Below are 8,950 nucleotides of genomic sequence, written 5' to 3' on the forward strand. Positions count from 1 at the left end.
TGAAGTTGGAAAATTTGCTCAAACTTAATTAAAAACATAGTAAGTTCTTGCTATATTTTTAACACTACTCCTCAAAGAAGCAAATTAATGTGATTTTCAAATGAAAACTCCACTGTTTCAAGTTAAACATCTTGGGGTCATGTTTCCAGTCCCTTCTGAGAAAGCAGAATGTTTGAAAGCAGACTGATAAACACATCAAGTCTCTGTTTCAAGAAAAGAAAAACAAAAACAAAAACAAAAACAGTTATGTTTCATTACAAACATAAAAAATAAGAAGTAACTCTGGGTAGAATTCATGATTTAATTAGGGTTTTAAAAAAGGAATAGGTGGCATGCAAGTGTGAACAAGAATTCCTGAAAAAAAAAGCTGTGTCTACAGAGCCTGACTGATTAAAACTTCAATGACCGTGGAGAGGCTGGAATGGTGCTGGTTTAGAAGTCTAATCATTTCTTTTAAGATATCTTTAGTTCCACAAATAGCCATTCCTTGACGAGACTTAACATCCAGATAAACAGATGTAACCTTTGAAAGCTTTGATTTAACGAAACTCTGGTCTCTGCTAAAAGCTAAGAGTACTATCCAGTAATATCTGTAGTTGAGATTCCCTCATCCACTTGCTTCCAACAAAGTAAACTGCCTTGATATGTACATTTATTGTTTCTGTTATTATAAAACTGCTTCCATGTTGGAAAACATGGAAATAGACTAACCTAAATTTCTTTTCCACCATCATGATCACTCATATTTGTGCTTCAGAAGAAACTAGCTCTCTCTTACTCACTTTGAGTTGAGCTACGTTTTGGGGTTGACATGAGCTATCATGTAGATAGTGTGATAGAGTGATGTCTACTACTAGATGTTATTTCATTTTGTTTGTGTACATACATTTGGATGAGTTCCAATTTTAGCAATTATAAATTAACTTGGTTTGAATATTCTTTTAGAAGTTTTGAGTTAATTATATGACTACAGTTTTCCTTGTTACATATGTAGAAATAGACTAATCGAACTCATACATAAAATTAAAAATCAAATTATTAAAATAATGAAATGGGGACTTTTAGGAATACTAGCATGAAACTTCCTAGTGATATGGAATGGAGAGTCTCTTATCTGTTTATTCCTTATCTATCTGTCATTTTGGGAACCATTCACTTTCTTAGCTTACATTATAGCTAGCAATTGGGTAGACCTACCTTTCATGCTGATTTTTCAAATTTAGTAATTAAATTTAAGTGCTATTTTTGGTCCACACTATTCTATTACATAATTGTGCAGAAAGATAAATCTAACTTCTTCATAATAATGTGGTTTCATTGTTCAATATATCTTGTAAAGTTGATTGTCTTTTTCTGTACTTTTGAAAGTGTTTTTCTTTACTTTGTGTCATTACTTATATTCTCTTCATCATATCTGATCTCCTAACTTTAGACGCTATCCATCATTCCAGTAAAATTCTCTTTTCCAAAGCTGACTAGTACATACAATCTTCAAATATATAAGATTGCTTTCTTTACAACACAGGCATTAAAAATATCCTTATTTTTGTGTGTATCTTTGATAACTTTCATTGTTATATATTACTCCATTTTTGGTTATTTCAAGTTTGTTAGTGATATAAATTATTTTGGTATAAATATTCTTGTATAATTTTTATCTCAGTAAACACTATATTAGACTCTGTGTTCTTGATATCATTTGATCTTGTCAGTATTTCAACTCTCCTAATAAATATACAGTTGCATCTTATTATGGTTTAGTTTTCATTTCCCTGATTATTAATGATATTCATTAGTTTTCATTGTTCATAGTCATTTATCTTTCTCTAGCAACTTACTTGTTCAAGTCTTCTGCCTATCTTAAAAATAATGAGCTACTTGCTTTTACATTATTAAGAATTTTCCAGCTTTTTTTGGATATACACACACACACATATATATATATATATATAAACATATACATGTGATGACTTAATATAGATATGAATTAGGAAACCATTGCCTTAGACAAAGCAATTTACACATGTGTTACTATAGTTGTTTACTAACATGGGTATAAGAAATTGAGACACTTAATATTTTCTTCCTTAGCAAATTTCAAGGAAACAGTACAGTGTTGACAACTAGTATCCATGCTGCACATACCCCTTTGTATCTGTGAAACACATTTCAACTGTTTGTCTGCTAATGTTTGCTTAAGTATATGAATATCTTGGATACTTTGTTACAGTGAACATAAGAGTTGGTATACCTCTTCAACCATCTGGTTCCATGTCTAATTCCCTTGTCTATATAACTAGCCATGGGGCTGCTAGATGGAATGGTAGTGTTTTAAAGTCTTCATATAAACTACCTATTATTTTGTAAAGTACCTGTCATTACGGTTTAAATATAAAGTGTCTTCCAAGAAGGCTCATGTATGAAAAAAATTAGTCTCCAGTTGGTAGTGCTATTGAGAGTAAACTGGATAATGGGGGGTGTGGCAAATTGGCTAAGAAATGTCCCCTGTAGGTTCAGGTGTTTGTCATTTGCTAGTTTGGTAAAGTCATGTAGCCTTTCTAGAAGAAACGTGTCAAGGGGGCAGGCTTTGAGAGTCCATAGCCTCATCCCACTTCCAGTTTGATCTCTCTACTTTGTGTTTGCAGCTGAATACATATACATATGCGTATGACCACATGGTCAGTCCACTTCTTTCTGGGCCACCTCCTGTCATCGTCTCTCACCGTTGTGGATTCTCCTTCTAGGACCACCAGCCAAATAAACCGAACCTTCCCTGGGTTGCCTTTGGTCATGGCATTTTCCCATAGCAACAAAAAAAAGTTACTAACACCGAAGTTGGCATCAAGAATCGGCTGTTACAGTTAGGAACCTGACAATGTGGGGCTTTGGAAGAATGTAAAAGACATTGAACTAGAAAAGCAGTTGGGTGCTGTTAAGAGAGCTTGATGGGCCTTTCTTAGAGGAGCCTGAAAGGCAGTAGTATTGAGTAATATGGATGGTAAAGGTCAAACTCATGAGGTTTATAGAGGAAGCAAAGATTTTAACAGAAATTGAGCTAGAGTCACACCTGTGATATTGTGACAAAAAAAAAAAAAAAAAAAAAAGGTTACCTTTGGCCTGTGTCCTAAAAACTTGCTTGAGGCTAAATTTCAAAGTAATAGCTAATTTCTTTGGCAGAGGGAATTTTATAATGTTGAGTCTCTGGTATGGTTATTATTGATTTATTTTCTGCAGATCCACAAAGAAAAAGAGCAAATGGGGCAGAAAACAATAAATAAATATACAGTTTGGAGAGAAAGAAGAGCACTAGGAAGCCATGTGTGCATTGAAAGAGGCTGTAACTGTAGGGATCTGTGCCTTTAAGGGCATCCTCCCACTCAGCATTGGAATGATAAGAAAAGGTGCCCAAAGGCAAGACCACATCCAATATAACTTCCTGCCACCTGGCTCTAGAAGTCAAAATCCTTATCAACTAATTCTAACCTCAGGACCTATGGAGTTTAGTACCGGTTGATAATAGTCTGTCCTCTTGAGAGAGGAGCTTTATCACTTATATATTTTTACATTATTGTTTAACTTTACTTTGCATATTCTGAGTATCTTATCAAGAGACTTAAGTCAGTCGGGTGTGATGTAACATCCAGCACTCAGGAGGCAGGCAGATCCAGTTCCATATCGGCTTAATCTACATACTGGTTTTCAGGCCAGCCAGGGCTACTAAGGGAGACCCTGACTAAAATAAACAAATGAAAACAGAAGGCTTAATTAAATGTTGTGAAAAACTTTTTCATGCAGAACCTTATAGTGGAGTTTGAGTATAAATAAACACCAAAACTTCTATGCAGGGACTGAACAGTACTTCTTCTAGTCTCTGTGTTTCATTTGCTGAAAGTACTCTGGCTACAGTAATCCATGTAGAGAAAAGAACCGTTGGGGGCCGGTAGCAGTCTTCTATGCTGTGACAGCTGCTATCTTGTGGCGTAAAGATTACAGTTTGAGATCTTTCTAGGGTAGAAGCTCAAGGAGAGAAAATGTCTCTGCTCAGCAGGTGGCGTCCTCACTGCCAAGCCTAGAAAGACCAAGTTCTCCATCCTGCATCGTCTTTCTCTGATGCAACAAAACACACCTTCACTGCTGTTTGATCCAATTAAAAGTTTGAAATCTAAGAGATTCACCACTGCTAGATGACAGGGATATTATCATTCCTTTTCTGGTCTTAAACTTCAGTAGGATTCGCACCCCCTAAACAAACAACAACAACAACAACAACAACAAACATCTATCATTGCTGACCTGGGAAATTCCAGGAAGGATATAACATTTACATTGACCTATAGTATTTACAGTTGAACAAAAATGACTTAGTGTTGCCCAAGCTTCTCCATCAGGGAGTCAGTACAATGACTGGTCAGTGGTGGTTGCTGTGTGTGAGGACCAGGAGGGCTCTTCTGTATGGAGATGCCACTACCACTGCAGAAATTGCAGTGGATTTAGCAGTAGTGAGGTAACAGTGTCCTCAATGAGACCAGTTTCCAAGAACACAGGGATGAAAGCCCGGAAGAACACAATGGTTTGAGGAGTTTTAAAAAGAGCAATCAAGACAGAAAATATTTAGATGACTCTCCAGGGAAGTTTATTACTTAAAAATGATTCACAAAAGCAGCAAAGTGGAGAAGAAAAGATTGGACTGAGGTTTGGTGTTTGTGAGACGAAAAGAAAAGTTTTAAAAGATTACAAGGAAGAACTAGGAAACAAGAAGACTTCTAATTCATTATTTAGGTTTCCTGCTGAGAAACAGGACAGTGAATTCTGGAGCTCAGAATTCATGATGAACCCGAATATAAGTGGCTGTGCAGATTCACTAGAAATTTTAAAATATCTAGTCAAAGAGTTTGTTCACTGGTGATTTTTGGTTTCCTCATAAAATGGTCTCCAATTCAGATATCGCCCGAGAGATGAGAGAATATTAATTTATCCTGAAGGGTCCAGAAATATAAAAATATAAGACTGTAAACCTAAAAAAAATAAACTGACTGTCAACAGCTCCATCAGCTATTAAAGGTTAACTTTTAACAACAGCCAGGTCTGCTTCACAGCCAGCTCCTCTGTCAATAGCCAGGGGTTAACTTTTAACCCCCTTATCCCTTATAGCCCACAACTACCATGGACCAAAGTTAACCAGAGTTATTCTACATGACTCCTAGTATGCATTCCATGCCTGATGCTTACTTTTCGATATAAAAGGAGCTTAGAACCTACCTACTTGACCACAGCTTCAGAATCCCAGACTGTGACTGTGGTCCCAGTTAATTGGTAAGCTTTTTTGAAGCAGCAAATGAGAAGCCTTGTTGAGTTTGGATCAAGGTGCCCCACAGGGGGTGAGACATACCATGCAGGCATGGCTGATGGTGGAGGGGAAGTTACTCACATGGCAGGAGAGAGAGAGAGAGAGAGAGAGAGAGAGAGAGAGAGAGAGAGAGAGAGTGCTAAGCGCTACCTCTGGCAAGAGCAAGGAAAGAGAGAGAGAGAGAGAGAGAGAGAGAGAGAGAGCAAAGGGTGAGTTTTCTTTCCTAAAGGGAATATGGTGATTTTTTTTTAAAGATTTATTTATTTATTATGCTTACCATGTTCTTGCTGCATGTACACCTGCAGGCCAGAAGAGGGCGCCAGATCTCATTACAGATGGTTGTGAGCCACCATGTGGTTGCTGGGAACTGAACTCAGGACCTCCGGAAGAGCAGCCAGTGCTCTTAACCACTGAGCCATCTCTCCAGCCCCATGGTGATATTTTATTTATGCTGAAATGTGATTTTATTTCTATGATAATAAATAAAGTTGCTTGGGGATCAGAGCTAAAAGCAAACCATTTAGCAGAAGTCCGTCCGGCTGTGGTGGCGCATACCCTTAATCCAATCACATGGCAGGCAGAGTCTCTGTGTGTTCAAAGACACAGCCAAGCGGTGACCCAAACCTTTAATCTCAGTACCAACCACAGAGACCTGGAGGTCTGTATAGATAGGCAGTGACAAGGAAATCATGTGGTTGGGTTTGGAGCCAATGAGAAGGTAGAACAGAAAGGCAATAAAAAGACAGGACACAGGAATAAGGTCTCCCTCTCTCAGGGGAAGGACGGCAGTGAGTGGTAAGCTAAAGGCTATTCACTCTGATCTCTTGGGCTTTTAACTCTGTATTTGGCTCTGTGTTTCTTATTTAATAAGACCTTTTAGAATTTTGTCTACAAGGGAAATTTACATAAATTAACACCAGGGTGCTGGACAGGTCCCCAAGTGGTGGTACATAATACTAACATTTATCTGTTTTGATTATTATTTAAAAAGTGAGTTATAGATAGCAAGTGGGGGTGAGGGCACCAAAGTCTCGAGACTGTTTCCTGCTGACAAGGGCCAAAGTGGGGTGGGGGGAGTTAGGAGCAATGCACAAGAGGAGGTGTGAGTGAAGAAGCATTCAGGCAGTGGTCACTGTGGAGATCTCAAGCATGGAGATTTTAGGCATCTGTTCTTAGGGAGCTGAGAAGGCAGGTCGCAGCAGTGATGTTTGAGGAGATTGGGGCAATGGCACACTAAGTCAGGAATACAGGAGCGTCACTTCTGCTGTTTCTCTGGAAGTGGAAATGCTTCTATTCATCCTGTAAAAAGCGTCAATGAATTAGGAGATAACAGTTTTTATGAGTGGGCATATGGGTGAAGTTAACCTGCCAGTATTCACCCAGTTGGAGTCCTCGGTTGGTGGTTGGGAACTCTGGAGCTGATGCAGAGGCTGGGGTATCTGGAGGAACCCTTGTGGATTGGCCTTGGCACAAGTCTGGCAGTAGAGGTGGATCTGTGCAGGAACCTGTAAGTGTCTATAAAGCAACTGGAACAGATTTACATCATCTTGGTGTCATAGGAAAAGCTATGGCTTTGGGTTAAAGGTATGAACATTTCCTGACTTCAGCCCAATGCAATGTATCTTTAAATCTATAACTAGAGGAAATTTACTGAATGGAAGTGGTTGAGTGAGTGAAGGAGGAGGGACGTTTCCCTAAACATCATCAGATCTGCGAAGGATATGTAAGTGAACAGAAGTGAGACAGCTTTCTTTTCTTCATATAAACAAACCTTAAAGCTGTTTATTTTTTATCTAATTTACCAGGGGATACCGAGAGCAGTCAATAGTAAAAAGTTACATTGAAATCTGTTCTGTGAGTTTATCTGATCTGGTAACAAGGTAAACTGTGTCCAGACCTAGCAGTAGCTCTAGGATAGGGAGACCTGTGGCTTGAATTTTACACATAAAAAGAACTGAGAAGGCAGTGGAAGCCTTAGTTGCTGCCGTTGAATGGACGAAGCCTGGTTGTCCAGCAATATCAGAGATCTGAGAACGATAAATTTTTTTTTTTTTAATGTCAGAGCTGAGGACCAAACCCAGGGCCTTGCGCTTGCTAGGCAAGCACTATACCACTGAGCTAAATCCCCAACCCATGATAAATTTTAACTGAGTTAGCAACTGAAAGTTGTTGTTCAAATTTCTAATTGTCTTATAACAAAAAAACCTGGAGCCAGATATTGGAGTGAAAACTGAAAGATCAGAAAAGTAGAGCAAGCCACATCCAACCTCGCCTCGCCAACTTTTCAGCCTATTCTGTTTCCATTAAACCTCAGACTGAAAGCCTTTGACTCCTCACCTGAAAGGGTCTCAGCTGAACTGCCTTAGATACCTTTGTCTGCCCAGCCATGTCACTTCCTGGGATTAAAGGCATGTGTGCTTCCCAGTACTTGGATTAAAGGTGTGTGCCACCACTTCCTGGCTCTGTTTCCAGTGTGACCTTGAACTCACAGAGATCCAGACAGATCTCTGCCCCCCCCCCAAGTGATAGGATTAAGGGTGTGTGCCACCACTGCCAGACCTCTGTGTCTAATCTAGTGGCTGGCTCTGTCCTCTGATCCTCAGGCAAGTTTATTAGGGTACACAATAGATCACCACAGAAAGTGCCAGAGATTTAATTGCTGGCTACCTAGGCTGCCACCCCAAGGTCCTCTATGGTCGTTGGGGCATAGTTCTCAGGGCAGCAACATCAGCCTTTGCCTTCAAGGCCTAGACCTGCCAGGCCTCAGAAGATCCAACAATTATGGGGTAGGAACTTATGAGAAGTACCAGCCTACATTGTCTAGGCAAAAGTGAGGCAATGGGTTCCCAGAGTCCTGTTGTCCATGGTCTGAAGAAGGCCCTGACAGCAGACTAGGTTCTTCTGTGTCCATCTCAGTGGCTGGTGCTCCTCCCTCCCTCATGTCTTCCCAGTCCCTCCCCATAACTTCCTTCCCCCATCCACTTCTCCTTCTTTCTCTTCAGAAAAGTGTAGGCCTCCCATGTATATCAGCCAGCCATGGCATGTCAAGCTGCAGTAAGACTAGGCACCTCCTCTCCTATTAAGGCGGGATGAGGCAATCCAGTAGGAGAAAAGGGTCACAAAAGCAGGCTACAGAGTCAAAGGCTGCCCCTGCTCCCACTGTTAGGAGTTCCATAAGAATACCAAGCTACACAACTGTCACGTATATGCAGAGGACCTAAGTTTATCCCATGCAAGCTTTCTGGTTGATGGTTCAGTCTCTGTGAACCCTTATGATCCCAGGTTAGTTAATTCTGTGGGTTTTCTTGTCTTTGCCAGCCCAAAGTCCCAAAGTCCTTTCGCAGTCCTCCCTTAAAAAAATTTTCAGGTCTATCACAGCACTAACCCATGAACCTTGTACCCTTTTCTCTCTTAGTGTTTCTGTAGCTGGGCTAAAGCACCATGCCTGAAGTCAATTGAGGATGAAAAATTTGTCTCACCTGACAACTCAGATCAGACTGGTCAGTGAAGCAAGTCAAGGCAGAAACTCAAGGCAAGAACCTAGTGGCAGAAACTGAGAGGCCATGGAGGAACACCACTTACTGACTTGTTCCCAAAGCCTGG

Source organism: Peromyscus eremicus, chromosome 13, assembly GCF_949786415.1.
Source record: "Peromyscus eremicus chromosome 13, PerEre_H2_v1, whole genome shotgun sequence".
NCBI classification, from domain to species: Eukaryota; Metazoa; Chordata; class Mammalia; order Rodentia; family Cricetidae; genus Peromyscus; species Peromyscus eremicus.